The following is an 18,494-nucleotide window of genomic DNA, read 5'->3' on the forward strand; positions in this document are numbered from 1 at the left end:
AATGATAAAGCAACTTGAGAAAATCAAGAGCAATATATCACTAGGACCAGATGATATTTATTGAAGCTCGTCGAATAATACCACATTGAATAATACAATAAAAAAGTGATTCACAAATATTTTTTCTGCATATATGTGGCAAATTTGTACTGCTGATTTTCATGGGGTCATAGAAGTTATCAAGTTCATGAGGATTTGGATTACTGGCAAGTTTATTCAAGAAAACATTCATAGACCCTGAGAAGTACAAGCAACTATTCATACTGGCAGTGTGATACTCATTGTGTCCATTTTTCTTTTGTTATTCATTATTCAGACATTTAGGTTTCAGTCATCCAATCAGAGAACAAAATGATACCATGTGTCATGAGAGGGTGACTATCCAATACAACTCAATAACTAACAGCAAATAGTGAAGACATCATGAACAATTCAGATGCTGAAATTTGTTCACAACTGTCTGCTCTAGTGAATACTTAAACACCTTTGTAGGAATCAGGATTGGTTTGTGAGAAATACAGAGGAAAAAAGGCTAAATTAATCAGATAATGTAGTCACTTATATTTATTTTAGACAACATCAGAAGGAAACAGAAGAATGAAGCAGTAGCACTATGGAAGACTATATTGAAGACTGGAGGCTTCAAATTCCAAACAAACAAGCAAATACATAAAAAGTTAAAGTCAGGCCCATAAGAATTCTTTGAAAGATTTACCTAACACACTTGGACACCACTGTGACAGGTATGGTGTAAAAGCCTGGACAGAAACACCAAATGTGGAATGAAAAGAGACAGTCACTGGATACAGTTTCAAAGAGCCTCGCATGAGAGTATTAAGAGAAACAAATAACCCACAAGCTAAGGGCTAAACTCAGATTGCGAGTTAAAAACTGGCTAACAAAGAATATGTAGTAAGAAATGGATGCTTCTCAGAATGGAGGAGTCAGTCTAGTCACATACATGGTTTGGTAATAAGGGCGCTGTTTTTCTGGGAATTAATAATTTGGAAGAGAACATAACAAGATGATTAAGCATTGCCTGGGACACTAAACCATCTAAATCAGCTCCCTGGAGTCGATAAACAGAGCCTAGCTGAGACACACCTACTGCAAACTTGTATAGCCATCCTATGAGATGTAGTGTCTGGTTTTGCCTTCCCGTAGCACCAACACCATCAACTGGTTTGGGACAAAATACAGGCGAATTCAATAGCTTACTGGAATATAGAAAACAATAGTGTTTTACATATACAGTGCTCTATATCTGTGCATATAGAAATAGTTAATGGATATTATGACAGTATGTGGCACTCAGGAATATGCAGCATAATTTCTGAGTTTTGTAGGACCAATAGAACTTCTTATTGAACGCTGCAAATGGCTTCCTCTAGCAGCTCTTTACATCAGCTCTTAACATAATATGAGAAATAAAACAGAACACTGTGTGAGCTGTCACAGGGTAGGAAAACTGCACCTGTATTCCCTCTCTGTGGTCCACCAAGGGCATCCATTCCAGGCTCCAGGTTCCTCAGCTGTCACACCTCTCTTGGGCAGAGACCCGCATCTCTCTCCCTCTTGACGAGGAGCTTTCCAGCCAATACAGTTTCCTACACAGTGATATTCCTAGAAAGCCAGGCTGCCTACATGGCTAGTGTCTGTGCTTTGCTTTCCCCTGCATAGGCTGTGAACACTGTAATTGCCTGTAGTTATAAGTGAGCTCTTTATAAGCAAGCATATTTAGTCTTAAAGGTAAAAGGCATTGCAGAGAAAATATATTAAAACAAGAAAAGAACCCACATGCATGCTAAAAAACTTACCATGGTCACTTCAGCTCCACCTCGGGCTCTGATAGGTGTCAGTCCTTCAAAACCCACACCTAGGTTTTCCCCTTGATTACAAGATTCAGAACCAGAACACTTCAGTCTTTCCTATATACGGCTTGTGCCTCTGATCTTGGTCTCATGTTACAGAGGATCAGAAGCCACAGGCCCACTCCTCAGGGGCACATGGGTTTTTTACATAATTGAAGGTGGGGAATTGCATTCACTTCCCCCAAGATATTCCCCTGGAAAACCCCTTAATGCTTTTTTGTTGTTCCAAGAGTCCATTCTTGACTGGCACATTGTTCAGTATAGTCCTTTGAACCGTCAAGTCTCACATCAGTCACATCTCCACCCTCTAGAGGTTTCATGCAATCCCGGCCCACAACAATACATAAATCATTCATTTAATACAATGAACCCCAAAAGATACTTAACTTTAATTCTATATGATCTCCCAAGGATACTGCAAAAAGTTGCCATATCAATTACATGAACAGAGAGAGAACATATAGCCGATGTGCCAAGGCAGAGAATAGACAAAGATTGCCACGTGTGTAGAAAAATAGAGTGCACCACAGCTTAACAGATAGTCTTGGTTTCAACTTGGCACAGACATGAGAGAAAAGACAGTTTGGGACCGTCGGGTAGGGCGGGGGACCGCAGCGCGCCCCTGCTCGCTCTCGCGACCGTGTTTGGCCCTGCTTACTCGCAGAAAGCAATTAAGTGGCTCACTCGTTCTACAAACCACAGTTCAATGTCTTAGAGGCCTTCCCTTGTCATTCAACACCCCTCACAAAATAATCAAATGGGGAAAGCATCATCATTTTAAATATTACCATATTCTACTTTGCTGTCCTATTCGCCTCTTCTGCACATTACTGCTACCAGACAAAACACAACTCATCAATTCAGAAACAGGATAGATGACACCCCATGCAGTTTCTTCTCATGTCATATTAATACTAATTCACCACTGCCTTTCTACTTCAGCCACAATGCTTGTCAAAGCAACTGCTCTGTTCTCAGTCAGGAGACTCTCTAAGAATACTGTAGTCACACTGAAACTAGACCATAGCCGGTGGCCCTTCATTAAGCAGATCAAATACTTGAGTTTCATGACGATAACCCTCCATTTCACAGGTTACTGGTTACATTTGTGAAACCTAAATCAAGTCCTGATGCAAATTAGGTTTTATTTTATGATTATTAATGGTGAAAACAGTAAAACCTTAGTGTTTAACAGTCAGAAAAGCTTTTATATTTTGATCATTAAAATGCAGTGTGAACCAACACTCCAGAATCCGCACAGTACATAAAAAGCCGGAAGACTGAGTTGAAGAACATTCCATCTTAAACTCATATAGCTGAATTTGGTTTATTGCAACACTTAATTACTAAAGGCCAAATGCTCTCCCTGAATACAGAAAGGCAACAGGGGGAACAGACCTGAAAGGAGACAGCAACATTTCTACAGCATGCTCACACTCTCCCTTGGAGTCTCTGGAATAGTGCCAAGCAGTTTAGGCTCTGCAGAATTGAATGTGAGAGAGCACAGCAACAGAGCAAAGCTAAGGAACGGGGTCTCCTCCAATCCCAGTGGGAAACTTCCAGAAAAGGAGGTATCAAGAGTTAATGCTGATTCTCTGCACCTTAAACACCCACCCTGATCCCTAAAGGATACAAATTTTTAATTTTATTATAATAATTGAAGACACTAAATAACAGTATTAGAATAAAAATAATTTACAAGAGATGGAAGAGGCAAGCTAAGCCAGAGTGTTCCAGAACAGTCAGGATAAAAACAAGTCGAATTCACTAGTCTTCCATACATGGAGAAAAGGAACCAAAAATGAACAAAGCCCACCCTGCACATAAACGTCATTATAAATGACAACATTCAGGTCTTAGCCCAAAATAATAGTGGGCTTAATTAGACAACTCTGTAGATGGCCTTTTCTCTTATGGCTTCTTTTATCCTATTCCTTTTGTCTTGGGGTTGGTCTACATTTAAAAATTAGGTTTCAGAGGAACAGCCGTGTTAGTCTGTATTCGCAAAAAGAAAAGGAGGACTTGTGGCACCTTAGAGACTAACCAATTTATTTGAGCATGAGCTTTCGTGAGCTACAGCTCACTTCATCATCTGATGAAGTGAGCTGTAGCTCACGAAAGCTCATGCTCAAATAAATTGGTTAGTCTCTAAGGTGCCACAAGTCCTCCTTTTCTTTTTATTTAAAAATTAGGTTGACATCACTATGTCAGTCAGGGGCATGAAAAAACCACACCTCAGCCTAACATAGCTATGCCAACCTAACCCCCAGTGTAGACGTAGCTATGTTGATGGAAGACTGCTTCCGTGGATGAAGCTAACTTCATTCAGGGGAGAGGTGTTCCTACACTGACTGGAAAGAACTCTCCGTTGGCGTTGGCTGCCGCTATGCTACAGAATTACGCCAGCATAGTCTCTGTAGTGTTGACACAGCCTTAGTTTCTCATTTGTAACCGGCTTCAGGTAGCATAAATGGGTAGGCTTTAGCCAAATAGAATCCCACTCAGTTTAATCTCTCTTGGATCTATGAGAGCTGGTGATCAATAAAAGGGAGGTGTTACCACCATGATTTGGTGTAAATCTGTATAGACTTTGACTGTGAAGGGTCTAGTATGATGCTCAAGTCATTATCACAACTCCTCTCCATCCTACCACAAGTAGCTGAACATCCACTTTTAAGGCTTTCGTAAGTTACCAGTGCAGCATATTCATTTTTCCCCTAAATCTTTTCAGATGCTAATGAGATCAGCTATTTATCTGAGTGGTTTAAATTTGAAAGGTTTTTTGGAATACTGCTTTATAATTGTACATAACTGAAAAACTGTGAAATCTGTGACACATTTGGATACTATTTCATCAGTTTTTAAAATGTTATTTTCTATGATGTCTCCCAAAGTCTCAGCAACGATAACATAGCATTCTGGCAGTAGAAAAGAAAAGATTATTTAACTGTAAAGGTCAAGAGGCTGCCAACTATATCTTACGTTCCAGAAATTGTACTGTCCCTCCATTATGAGTCAGCAGCACCTTCTTTATAAGGATGAAAAAGAAACATTACATCTACATTACTCATCTTCCCACTGCCGGGAAGAGACTCAACCTTCCGGACAGAAAATAGAAGCGAGATTGTGTGCTGTTCCTTCAAGAGATACACAGGCACTGCCCAAGGGGAGGAGACACAAAGGTGGCAGCCCCCAGGCCCAACACAATTTAAAGCAGCTCTGTTGTACTGCAGGGATTATGAGAGTAACCTTATTCAGTGCCTGAACTGGGGGAAATTCTCCTGGGGGGGAAGAATTTCTCTCAACATATTAACCTTCATCCAACCCACTCCACATTGTAGGGATACTGTTCTCAGGTCAGCTAGGCAGCCACCCATAAGCTAAAGCTAGGTTAACTGGCCAGTAATACCTAGCACTTATAGGTATAATTTTCCCCTGCAGAGGGAATCCTCTGGTAGCATAGGCTGTTATAGCAACTCCTAAACTGGCTGCAGCCAGGGTAAGGAAGCGGAGCCTACATCCCAGCACCCCTATATCCCACCAATCTTTGGTTAGAAGACTGGTCCCTGTGCAATTGTTGTTTAGACCATCTCTGCGGCTGTTCTAATTTACCCTGGGGCAAGGCCAGTGAAGAACCAGCCCCACAATTTGGGGATGCAAACACCTGCCTTGTGTCCCCTCTCTTTTGTTGCACCCAGAGATTCTTAGATGCAGCCGAAAATCTGTCCCAGGTGCTACAGCTTAAAAGCACCCAGTTCATTAAATGAGGCTTCTTATTTTACTTATTTACCATGAATAAGGGAAGAGTGGCAACATGTCAGCAATGTGTTACATTATCATTTGTAGACACGGATGTACAGTATCATTAAATTATGATTTGTGTGTGTATTTTCACTGTAGCACCACATTAGTACTGGGTCCACATTATCTTATCGTCATATGCCAGAAATCTTTGACTCAAGAGAATGCAATAGCTCTCAAGAAGATCCTATGTTCTATCAGTTAATAACAATCTTCTGATTAAAAACTGTTTATGAACTGGGATGATATTGCAGAGAGCAGCCATCCTTCCTTTGGACCTGCTGAGCCTGGACTCAATGGAGGAACTTAAGGAACGGCGATGTCTGGGACAAGGGAAAGCATGCCACAGAGGCAATGTCCCCCCCCCCCCAATTTCCATAAGTTTGAAGACTTTTCCACCCCCATTTCCTTCACTCAAGCTAACAGACCAAAGAGGCACATGTGTGCGTGCCCTTATCAGTGTAAGTGGTTAAGCCAACTGGATATAAATGTAGGAGCATCTGACTAGCCGACTCACTTACATTTTAAGTGAATTCTTGTCTAGGGGAGAAGGGAGGGTTGTTCTGTTGTTTTAACTGATTTAAGAGAGAGGGGAAAGAGACAGTTTCACCTTAGCAGCAGAGGCCTCTCAAGACAATCTGCTACCTAGGCAAAACTTCAGTCTGCCGAACCTCCTTCCCTTTATCTCATTAGAAGTTTGTCCCCCACTGCTGCCACTCCCACCCCTGAATCTCGTGCAGCCAGGTTGGAGGCTGATAAAGCACCCCCCCCCAGGATGGGAACAGTCCAAGACTGGGGTGCCAGCTCCCAGCCTGTAGGGCCCCCAGTTAACAGGCAGTGACAGTACTCTCCTCAGTCATTCCTGATGTTCCAATTATTATGTCATCAATGTACACTTTTGTGCCTGCTGGACTCTTTTACATTTGACTCCTCCTATGGTGAAATGCTTCTGGAGCGGAACATATTCTGAAAGGCAGTCTTAGAAAACAGTTTATGCCAAATTATGTGCTGAAAATGCAGATCTTCAAATTCTCAGCGTCCTAGAGGAGCTGCCAAAATCCTGCCGATGCATATCATTTGCAGAATAATTTGACTCCTGTCATCTCAGACAATAGTTCACTTCTTGTGGGGAAGTGGACACGTTCTCTTTTTATTAGGGCTGTCAAGCGATTAAAAAAATTAATTGTGATTAATCGCATTGTTAAACAATAATCGAATACCATTCCTTTAAATATTTTTGGATGTTTTCTACATTTCCAAATATACTGAATTCTATTACAACACAGAATACAAAGTGTACAATGCTCACTTTATATTTAGATTACAAGTTTTTGCACTGTAAAAAACAAAATAGTATTTTTCAATTCACCTAATACAAGTACTGTAGCGCAATCTCTTTATCATGAAAGTTGAACTTAGAAATGTAGAATTATGTACAAAAAAACTGCATTCAAAAATAAAACAATTGAAAACTTTATAGCCTGCTAGTCCACTCAGTCCTACTTCTTGTTCAGCCAATCACTCAGACAAACAAGTTTGTTTACATTTTCAGGAGATAATGCTGCCGGCTTCTTGTTTAGAATGTCATCTAAAAGTGAGAACAGGCATTCTAATGGCACTGTTGTAGCCAGTGTCACAAGATATTTACATGCCAGATGCACTAAAGATTCATATGTCCCTTCAAGCTTCAACCACTATTCCAGGGGACATGCGTCCGTGCTCATGACGGGTTCTGCTCAATAACAATCCAAAGCTTCTGAAAGCATGCTCCACACCTCGTCCCTCTCAGATTTTGGAAGGCACTTCAGATTCTTAAACTTTGGGTCGAGTGCTGTAACTGTCTTTAGAACTCTCACATCAGTACCTTCCTTGCATTTTGTCAAATCTACAGTGAAAGTGTTCTTAAAAGGAACAACATGTGCTGGGTCATCATCCATGACTGCTAGAACATGAAATATATGGCAGAACGCGGGAAAAATGGAGCAGGGGACATACAAATTCTCCCCCAAGGAGTTCAGTCACAAATGTAATTAATGCATTTTTTTTTAATGAGCGTCATCAGCATGGAAGCATGTCCTCTGGAACAGTGGCTGAAGCATGAAGGGTATACGAATGTTTAGCATATCTGGCACAAATACCTTGCAATGCCGGCTACAAAAGTGCCATGCAAATGCCTGTTCTCACTTTCTGGTGACATTGGAAATAAGAAGAGGGCAGCATTGTCTCCTGTAAATGTAAACAAACTTGTTTGTCTTAGCGATTAGCTGAACAAGAAGTAGGACTGAGTGGACTTGTAAAGCTCTGAAGTTTTACATTGTTTTATTTTTGAGTGCAGTTATGTAACAAAAACATCTACATTTGTAAGTTGAACTTTCACAACAAAGATTGCACTACAGTACTTGTATGAGGTGAATTGAAAACTACTGTTTCTTTTATCATTTTTACAGTGCAAATATTTGTAATAAAAATAATATACACTTTGATTTCAATTACAACACAGAATACAATATATATTCAAATATAGAAAAATATCCAAAATATTTAATAAATTTCAACTGGTATTCTATTGTTTAATAGTGCAATTAAAACTGTGAGTAATCACAATTAATTTTTTAAATTGCAATTAATTTTTTTGAGTTAATCACGTGGGTTAACTGTGATTAATCAACAGCCCTAATTTTTATGGTTCTGTTCAGCTCCTTAGGGTCCATATGCAGCTGTAGTCCCTCTCCTTTTTTCTCTTCAATTACTAAGGAATGAATCCAATCCATTGGTTCTTCACTTCTCCAAATACCACCATTTGCTGGCACATTTTGCAGCTCTTCTAACCTCTTTCTTAAGGTTTGTGGAACTTTTCACGTAGCACGTACCACAGGTTCTGCATCTTCTCTTAACCCTGTCTTGTAAGTTACTGGAAGACACCTCTTTCCTATGCATACATCTTCCTATGATAAAATTAATACTTTCATAGCTGGTTCTCTGTTGTCTTTCTATGACATACATCCTACCCAAGCACCTCACATGAATGCAGGACCAAAACTGGTTGCTAGCTCCTGTGTACCACCACAAATCCTTGTTTTATTGTTTTCCCTTTGTATTTAATTGTCAGTGCACACTCCTAACACTGGAATTTTTCCTCCATTATAATCTTTCAGAGACTTGACTCATGCACCTTTATATGCTCCTTACATCTCCCGATTTCAGTTTCTTTCATTGCATTTACTTGTGCCCCAGTGTCTATCTTAAATGTCACATAAGTGCCAATTGTGTACATTTTAGTCAGTCAGTATTTTGAGTTTCCAGCCTCCTCCATTATTGTGCTTAAGAATAGCTCTTCCTCTTCACTTGAGAAATCCATTTGGGCACTTAATAAATGCACGCTCCTGCTTTTGCTGCACATTTTAGCATAATGGCTGGGCTTAGTACATATTTGTCTGAATGCTGGACATTTCCTATATTTAATGCTGGTTGTCACATAATTGGCATTGTTTCCTGCTTTTCATTTTTCTGTCCCAGACCTACTTAATTTCTGTTAACTTTTACTTTGACAATTTAGCTCTGGTATTCACAGTCATATGATTTGTGCTCTTTCTAGCATCAGATCCATCTCTCAAAGTAACCGTTTGTGGACTTTTTTGTTACATCCCAGTACAATCTGGTCTTTAATGAGAAAGTCTTTTAATATTCCATATTCACGGGACTGACTTTTTAGTGTTAAGTCTCTGCCAAACACATCTATTGTTCCCCCTTCATTCTCATATGAACACACACCTTTCAAAAATAACACTATTTCTAAGAAAAAAGAAAAGGAGTACTTGTGGCACCTTAGAGACTAACCAATTTATTTGAGCATAAGCTTTCGTGAGCTACAGCTCACTTCATCGGATGCATACTGTGGAAAGCGTAGAAGATCTTTTTATACACACTGTGTACACGCTGTTACTCTGAATCTTGTGTGTATAAAAAGATCTTCTGCACTTTCCACAGTATGCATCCGATGAAGTGAGCTGTAGCTCACGAAAGCTTATGCTCAAATAAATTGGTTAGTCTCTAAGGTGCCACAAGTACTCCTTTTCTTTTTGCGAATACAGACTAACACGGCTGTTACGCTGAAAGCTATTTCTAAGGACACAAACATGATCTTCAAACATTTTCGTTATTTCTGCAAAGCTTTCCTCTCTTTTCCCCACCATCTACTATATGGAATGCATTGTAGACATCTAGGGCATCTGAACCTGCCACTGTTAAGAACAGCAAAATTGTTTGCTCGTCCTCCAGTTTACTTGCCTCTGTAGCTTTCATATACAGCTCAAATTGCTGTTTGAACGATTTCCAGGCACATTCAGCATTTGCCCTGATTCTCAGGGCTGGTGGGGGAGTTCCTTGCAGTGGTACAGATTCTGTTGCAACCATTTCAAAAGTTCCTCTCACTGGGTCTGCCAACACATTGTGCCTTCCACTGCCACGTAGTATCTTACTGACAAGAGAAGCCCTTTATTATGAACAGAACTATGACAGCAATAAGGTAAACTTCTTACTCCTCTGTACAGTTGCAGTCTGTACCTGCACTGTCCTTGGCTGCTTTGTTTCCGCTCCAGCAGGAAGTGTCATGGGGAAGCCACAGACTACATGAAGAGGGTACAGGGTTCAAAAAAGAACTAGATAAATTCATGAAAGATAGGTCCATCAATGGCTATTAGCCAGGATGGGCTGGGATGGTGTCCCTAGCCTCTGTTTGCCAGCAGCTGGGAATGGGCAACAGAGGGTGGCTCACTCAATGATTACCTGTTGTCTTCATTCCCTCTGGGGCACCTGGCATTGGCCACTGTCAGAAGACAGGATACGGGGCTAGATGGATGTTTGATCTGACCCAGTATGGCTGTTCTTATGTTCTTATGAATGTGGCATCTCTGCACTTCCTAGAGGACTTACTCTGCAGCATAGAGAAGTGAGATACCAGACTTGCAGTCCAATTGAGAGAGGGCTGCTGTGTTGCCTGGTGGCAGGAAAGGGATTAACCAAGAGAAAGGGATGGAGAGCTTTGAAGAGCTGCTTCTGCAGCGCAATAGACTGGGTAAAGCATGGAAGTGAATGTATGGGGGAAGAGAAAAGAGAACTAATGTATTTTGTTGGCAAGGCAGCTGTGCACTGTGAGCAAGCAGAGGGGTGAATGGAGTGGTCATTGAAGGTTTGTCCATGCAAACATTTAGTTTGCAACAAGCTGAGGTGTGAATCTACCCCACAATAGCCTGCTGTACACAAACTGGCCCTGTGGCCCTGGCTGCCACACACTAAAATTGTCTTGTGCTCTGATCTAGTTCCATTTCAAAGAGGACTAGCTCAAATTGTACGAGCGAACTGTTAATGGGCAGCAGCAGAATCCACATGGCAGTTAGTTCACATCCACGGCAAGCTCATATGGCATAGGTTCACATCCTAGCTTGCTGCAAACCATGTTGATGTAGAGAAGCACTGAGTGGGTATCTGAGGATGAATGCTGTATGGTGATGAATTGATGGAGGTAGATGCGGAGGGAGGGAGTGAATAGTGGTGTGGGGTTGATGCAAAGAGCTGAACAGAGGAAACCATTTGCAGTACAGTGCTCACAAATTAGTTTTATTGTTCCTGCAAAACCCAGGAACTATACATACATATTCTTGAGCACCATCTACTGGCACCTTATCTCTTAACTATTTAAATATATACAGCCATAGAGCACTCTGGTTTCTTGTAATAGTTGTCCAGTATTAGAAACAGCCAGGTGTGAAATGTGTTTGAAAGAGACAGAGAATCCGATGTGAAGAGAGAGAGAGAACGAGAGAAAGAGAGCAAATGAAGTTTATTATGAAGCTTGTGTGAGAGAAAGCGTGTGCATGCACACACCAAGAGACAAAGTGTGTATTCATGAGAAGTTATTTGGCAGCAGTTGTGTGGTTTGTCAAACCAACCAAGAGTGAGTGAGTGTGGCTTTGTTGGCGCACAAGCATGTGTCCAGATGTGGATGGTAGGAAGATGCTGTGTGTGAGCCATTCATAAGGATGGGCTAGTAATTTTTTGCCTGGCCTGGTAAGTTTTTGTGACAATTTTGCAAGGCTGCATTAAATGCACATTGAAGCAGAGTTTCAATGAAGATGCCAGCCTGTGGAACTAGTTCAAAACACACCCCTCTCTCTCCCATACATTTCCATTTTTTAGAAACATCAACCATTATAACAATGTGGAATAAAAAAAGGGATGAAGTGACCTCTTGTGGCAGCCAGGCTGATCTTCAAAAGCAATTCTTTCACGAAGAACATACAGAAATTGTACAATTGCCATTTTAAAGGTGGATTGCAACTAAGAGATAAAAAAATCCATTCACTTCAGCAAGAAATGCTGAATTCCTCCACTAATTTGTTATTAGCGTATGTAGATTGTATGTTCTGTGTGTAGAAGTGCCAACAGAATGCCCTGAACCTTACAAAACAGAAACAACTCAGTTCCTAACCAACAGAACTTACAATTTAAATGAACCAGGGAAACAATGCACAAAACATGCCCTGTGTAAACCAGAAGATATAGACGAGCCCTAAGTCAGAACTATCAGAGAAACTTGTACCAGTGCATCTATGCCAGTGCAAACCCCTAGTGTAGCTGCACAGTACCAGTATGACCTAAGCCAATAAGTCAGACCACTACAAGCCCCATTTTACCAATGTGCAGTGAATTAAGTTAGGGGGCTGATCAAGTTTCCTGTTGTACTTGGGCCTAAGAGCGCTGCAAGGTTTTTAGTTTGGTCTGTTTGTGTTTGTTTTAGGAGCTAATACAGCATTCCTTGCTTACTGCTTTCTTTAGTGGGTTGAGATCGAATCATAGAACTGGAAGGGACCTCGAGAGATCATCTAGTCCAGTCCCCTGCACTCGTGGCAGGACTAAGTATTAGGCCATTGGGAGCCGCGATCGGCCGAACCTGCGGACAAGGCAGGTAAACAAACCGGCCCAGCCTGCCAGGGGCTTTCCCTGAACAAACAGCATCCCAAGTTTGGGAAACACTGATCTAGATCATCCCTGACAGGTGTTTGTCTAACCTGCTCTTAAAAACCTCCAGTGACAGAGACTCCACAACCTCCATAGGCAATGTGGAGGTTTCAGGTAGGAAACACATTTTTAAGTAAGGATTTGAATGAAAAGTTGTCAGCTTGCCCACTAGAGGTAGGAGTGAGTTTCAGGCATAATGGTGAGCAAGGAAGAAGACATGGAACAGGTGAGTAGGAGCATAAACACTAAAAAAACCCCCAACCTTCCATTTCCTTCTTATTATGCCTGCCAAAGGGGCTGATCCCAAGCCTACTGAAGTGAATGCAAAGATGCTCACTGATTGCATGGGATTTTGAATCACCTGCCGGTTCCTCTTCCATAGCAGGCCCCCAGAGGACACTACGCTTTGATATCAGAATCACTAAGGATCCCTGGAAGCATGGAACCTAGGGTGACCAGATGTCCCAATTTTATAGGGACAGTCCCGATTTTTGGATCTTTTTCTTATATAGGCTCCTATTACCCCCCACTCCCTGTCCCGATTTTTCACATTTGCTGTCTGATCACCCTAGTGGAACCATCCTTTGAGTATGTTATACATTTCTAAACTTTCATTTTAATAAGACGATGCGCAATGCACTAAAACGAGGAAATCAGGATAGGTCCAGCCGCCCTCCAGCAGGTTTCCCCAATGGCTCTGATTTGCACTGAGTGATTAATAAAAATGAGGTGGGACTATTGTCTTTGAAAACGTGTGCATATCCACAATAGTTTTCCAGCTCCATAAAAATGGACAAATGAAGAAAACATTTTTTAACAGCATGAAGTTTCTTGAATCACTCATTGAATTCAGCCAATATTATTCACGCAAGCCTAGGCGATGTCAGAGTCTGGAGCCTGCTAAGGCAGCACAGCAAGAGCCAATTATCCACAACTTTGGGGGAGCTAAAAACAAGAGAGTAGAGCAGGGGTGTCTACGTGCTGAATACCCCCATGGGCCTGGGTCATGATCTCTAGTATATGGAAAAGGCGGTTTCTGAGAAAACAGTATTTAAAATAGCATATTTAGATTTCGGACTCATTCTCACTCTCTTTGGAGTCAATGTGAACAGGAGGCACCCCTAGAATAGAGTTTTACAAATTATTGCTGGAGGCCATTCAAAATATGCACCCTGCACTTAAGATATTGAAGAAGATTATGTGGGATCAGAGAGACACAGCAGGCCTGAAAGCAAAAATAATCTCCTTTCCATCATGACCTAAATGTATACCCAGAGGGTTTTTTCTCCTATCTGATAGCCATGCACTTTTTAAAAAAAATGCATTGTGTAAAAGTCATATTTTTAGATTCCGTTAAAAATTCCACGAGCATAAACACTATTTGTCTTCACAAAGGCTAAACATTCTTCTTCAAATCCAAAGGCTTCCTGTGTAACCTTAGTTCCAGAACATGAAACAATCCTCACAGGTGAGAAAAGCATTGGATGCTTCTCTTTGATGGAGGACCTTTTGGGAACCTGGTAATGTAATCTGCGGTAACACATTCATTACAAGGACTGACTCTTTTCTAGGTTGGTGCACAAGAGTTGCTGTAGGTGCACACTGTATTCTCAAGAAAATCTCCCAAGAAAATTAAACTTCATCACAATGTCTTTAAAATCCCCGTGACTGTAAAAATGTTCCAGGATAAAGATATTACAGACTGTCATCAAGGTAGGAAAAGCTATTGAGAAGAAACACTCCGAAGGTTAATGTCTTCAAAAAATATCACAGTTTCTGGCTTGGTTGGTTTGGGGTTTATTTGTTTTTTGGTTGTTTTTATACTTTACGCATGTAAATGTGTATACAGCTGAACCCTATTTTTCACTTTTGGGGGGTATGACAAATAGGTTTCTCTATTTCCTCCTTTTTTGTTATACAAACATAAATTAAAGCAAGCCTTGTTCATTTCATTTTATATTTAAAAGACAAGAAAGCTCAATGTTTGCCATCTGGAAAAGGATGAAAAAGGACTTAATCCTCAGTCTACAAAGAGACTATCATGAAGGGTTTGGGTTTTTTTTTCAAAATTTAAAATTACTCTGCAGACTGTCAGAGAGAGCCAGGCTTACTAAAACACAGTGCAAAAAATTGTGTTATTCCTCCCAGAGTGACATGTCTAGATTATTGTTATTCCCGTGGTGTCAATCTTTCTTATGTCTAACTTGATAAACTGCAGGTGCTTCAAATTGCAGCAGCAGCTAGAATACCGATATGTAGTAACTCTTCATGTCACATTTTTCCAGTCCTCTGTTGGCCTAAATTTGTTCCATGGAAGATATGAGGATAAGGAGCCTTCCTACATGAAGAAATTAGAGCACCCATATGCCCCAGCAGCTGTACCATGGGGAAAAAATACTGTTGGTTTATCCTTTTGTCCAAATGGCCTGCAAACTAGAAATAAAAAGATCCTTTTTCTTATAGTGCGCCAGGGCCAAAGGGTACTCTAGTGGCCTAGGCACATAGCTTTTAGACTGGTCTCCCATGCCATAATATCAGACAGATGGCGGAGTTTGTTTTGTGAAATTCTCCAGGGTTTATGCATGAAATCGTAGCTCTTTGGTACAGTATTTGTTTCAGCTGATGAAACAAGCTCTGTGCAATGCATACTGTTGCTTTTAAAAATGAATGAGAATTGTTTCATTAGAATACACAGATTGGCAAGACTAGATTTTTCACTTCTTTAGATAAAATTAACCATATTATTAAATCATTTATTATTAATGCAGACCCTGAAATATTTCATCCATGTGCGGCATTTTTTTCCCAATGGAATATTTCAGTATTTTTCCCTTCCACTTCTATATTCAGCATTTGAAAACAAAGTTTTATTTTTTTAAAAATGAAATTAATTCCTTTCTATGCTGAAAGATTCAGCAGCTATGTTCAGAAAATGCTTGGCTCCCCTATTATGGGCTTATACTACCATAACCTGCAAAAATAAGCCACAGGGATAGAATTTTTCTTATCTTATAAAACAATTAACAATACTAAAACAATTTTCTCTGATGACAGCCTTTGCAAATAGCAAAGCATTTCAGGAGGAAAATCCTCAGCCAGTTACTCCTGAAGGAATTCTGTGCCACTGCACATGCGTAGAATTTACATCCCGCACAGATTTCTTTGCTTCCCTGCAGAAAAATGACTCTCTGATGGGGAAGCAAAGGGAAGTCACAAAAGCGGTCATGTGAGCCTCCCCAGCAGTATGTTTCAGGTGCTCAGGGCAGCCAGCAGAGAGCTAAATCACTGTGGGGCAAGGGGTGGGACTGAGGAAGACCCGGCTGGTGGCTCCTACCCTGCGATGGACTCAGCTTCTAGTCCTGGCTGGGCTGGGGAGGACGGGACTTCCTCTTCCCATGCACAGCTTCTGGGGCTGGGTCAGACCCAGCCCCAGATTTCTCCCCCAACTGCAGGAAGCTCTGCAAACACACACACACCTGCTTCCTAAACCCATCACTCCTCAGCTTCAGGGCGAGAGATCCCTGTACAGGGAGCTGCTCCCACATCCGCCCAACCTGCGTGCATCCAGACCCCCTCATACTCAGAACCTCCCATTAAGCCAAACCCTCAGAACCCCCGCAATGAGCTCCATTCCACTTACACCTGGACCACCCTGATGAGCCACCCGCACCTGGATCCCCACCCCACCAAGCTACAACCAGCTGCACCTGGATCCCCACCCCACTGAGCCCCACTCCTCCAGTATCGGACCCTCCACTGAGCCCCCCTGCTGTGCTCTATCCCCCCACACCCAGACCCCACTGCTGAACCCCAACCACTTTCACCTGGATCCCCCTGCAGAGTCCTATTACCATTGCACCCTGAACCCCCTCAACAAATCCCTCTGCATCCAGGTCCCCCCACACGCACTCAGCTCCTCAGCTGAGCCATTCACACCCAGATTGCCCCACAGAACCCTCTTAACCCACACCTGGATTCCGCCCCCCCACACTAATCCCCTCCACACTTGAATCCTGCCTTGCTGAGCCTGCCTGCCCACGCTGTCCCGGGGGGGAGCTGCACAGTGATCTCCCACCTCTGTGCAGACAGAAGCCTGTGCTCCTCAATGCCATGCTCAAGCCTCCACATTTATTTGATCAATAAAATTTGCAGCATTTTGCAAAATTTTAAAATAATGTGCACAGAATTTTTATTTTTTTGGGGTGGAATGCTCTCAAGAGTAGCTACTGTAAATCAAAGTAGCCCCACTGACGTTAGTCCTTGTTGGTTTCCATTTAGTCTCTTTTTCCCCACACTGGGCCCAGTTCTGATTCTATAGAAGTTTTGCTTTCCATTTCAATGATCATGCCCAGGTTTAGTGCTTGGGCCAGCAACCCTCAGTTCTGACAGGGAAACCCCACAGATCCTCTAATCATTGGTCTCTGTCTGAATCAGAGATTGAGAAATCATGGGGTGAGCAAACAGAGGGGAAACAGAATGAGACCGCCATTTGAACTCACATTTCTGGAAATTGGATAGTACACTAAACCAATTCCAACACCCAGTCTCTGATCAGTTCCACATTTTAAATAAACTTGCCTTAACGCATGTTTGTGCCATTCAGAACCAGCCCCATCAACACTGGATATTGGGAGAGAAATTAACATAGGTATCAACAAAAACTGGTGTTTCAGTGTTGCTAGTGGCAATGCTTCATGATACAGCAAAGACAAATTCAGTAATTTCACTGCTTCAAAGAAATTCTTACAAAAGGAGAACTCCTCAGGGACTGTGAGCCCAGAGGAAGGTACAGCTGTTGATTTGTCAAACTGATTTTTTTATGAAGAGTTAAAGCTCGTGAAAATGTAATTCCAAGATAAACAGTTCAGAATGTGTGGAATGTGAGCCAGCTTACTATAATCCTAGGGCCAACCTGGTGAAGCCCAGGCGAGCCTTTCCACTGCCTTCACTGGGCTTTGGATCAGGCCCCTAGAATGTGTAGGACAGAGATTTTAAAACATTTACTTCCTGCTTGGAAGGGATATTTGATGAGAAGTAAAACTTGCTCACCCCAGTTATGAAGGGTCCTAAAATGGTTTGGTTCTACTGTGTGTCCTTGGGGGAAGGAATGATACAGAGTCTGCCCACCCATTGCTGCAAAGTTCAACTCCACTGGGACTCAAGGCATTCAAGCACACAGAGGAACTGGGAAGGGGAAGGCATCAGTCCAGTGAGTTCAGACCTACTGTCCTTTCCCTCAGAAGAACAGTACGTGAGCTACAGGGGCTACTGCAACCTTCAGATGGCTGTAGCACATACTGAGCAATTCCACTGTCTCTTCACGGTCTAGGTAGGGAAGTGTTCCATTCTTCTTGTCCCTACCAAACACTCCAGCACAGAGCCCCTCACGATGCCCTTGTAAAGAGCGGTCTTCACATAGAGACAACACCACATTTGTCAGTGGGATCAAACTCCCACCCTTCATCAATAAAAACACAAGCTTCTAACACTTGAATTAAAGCAGAAAACTTTTAACTGTGAGATATTAGTAGGATGTTTTATAATCACTGGACCACTAGCAGGAGACATGATCAGGAAAGCAGGTAGTAAGTAGGAGTCACATTCAATTCTCACCCCTGAATCTGATGCCCCTACCCATATGAGGGTGAGCATGTCTGCTACGTACAGCTCAGGGCATACTAATACCACAAAAGGGAAAACAAACAGCATTAAACACAGATCAACGTAAAACCACCACCACCACTGACTTCAAAGAACAGATTAAAAGAACTACACATGAAGAGTTTGGGCAAAGCAACCCCACCA

The sequence above is a fragment of the Caretta caretta genome, chromosome 1, assembly GCF_965140235.1.
Source record: "Caretta caretta isolate rCarCar2 chromosome 1, rCarCar1.hap1, whole genome shotgun sequence".
Taxonomy (NCBI): domain Eukaryota; kingdom Metazoa; phylum Chordata; order Testudines; family Cheloniidae; genus Caretta; species Caretta caretta.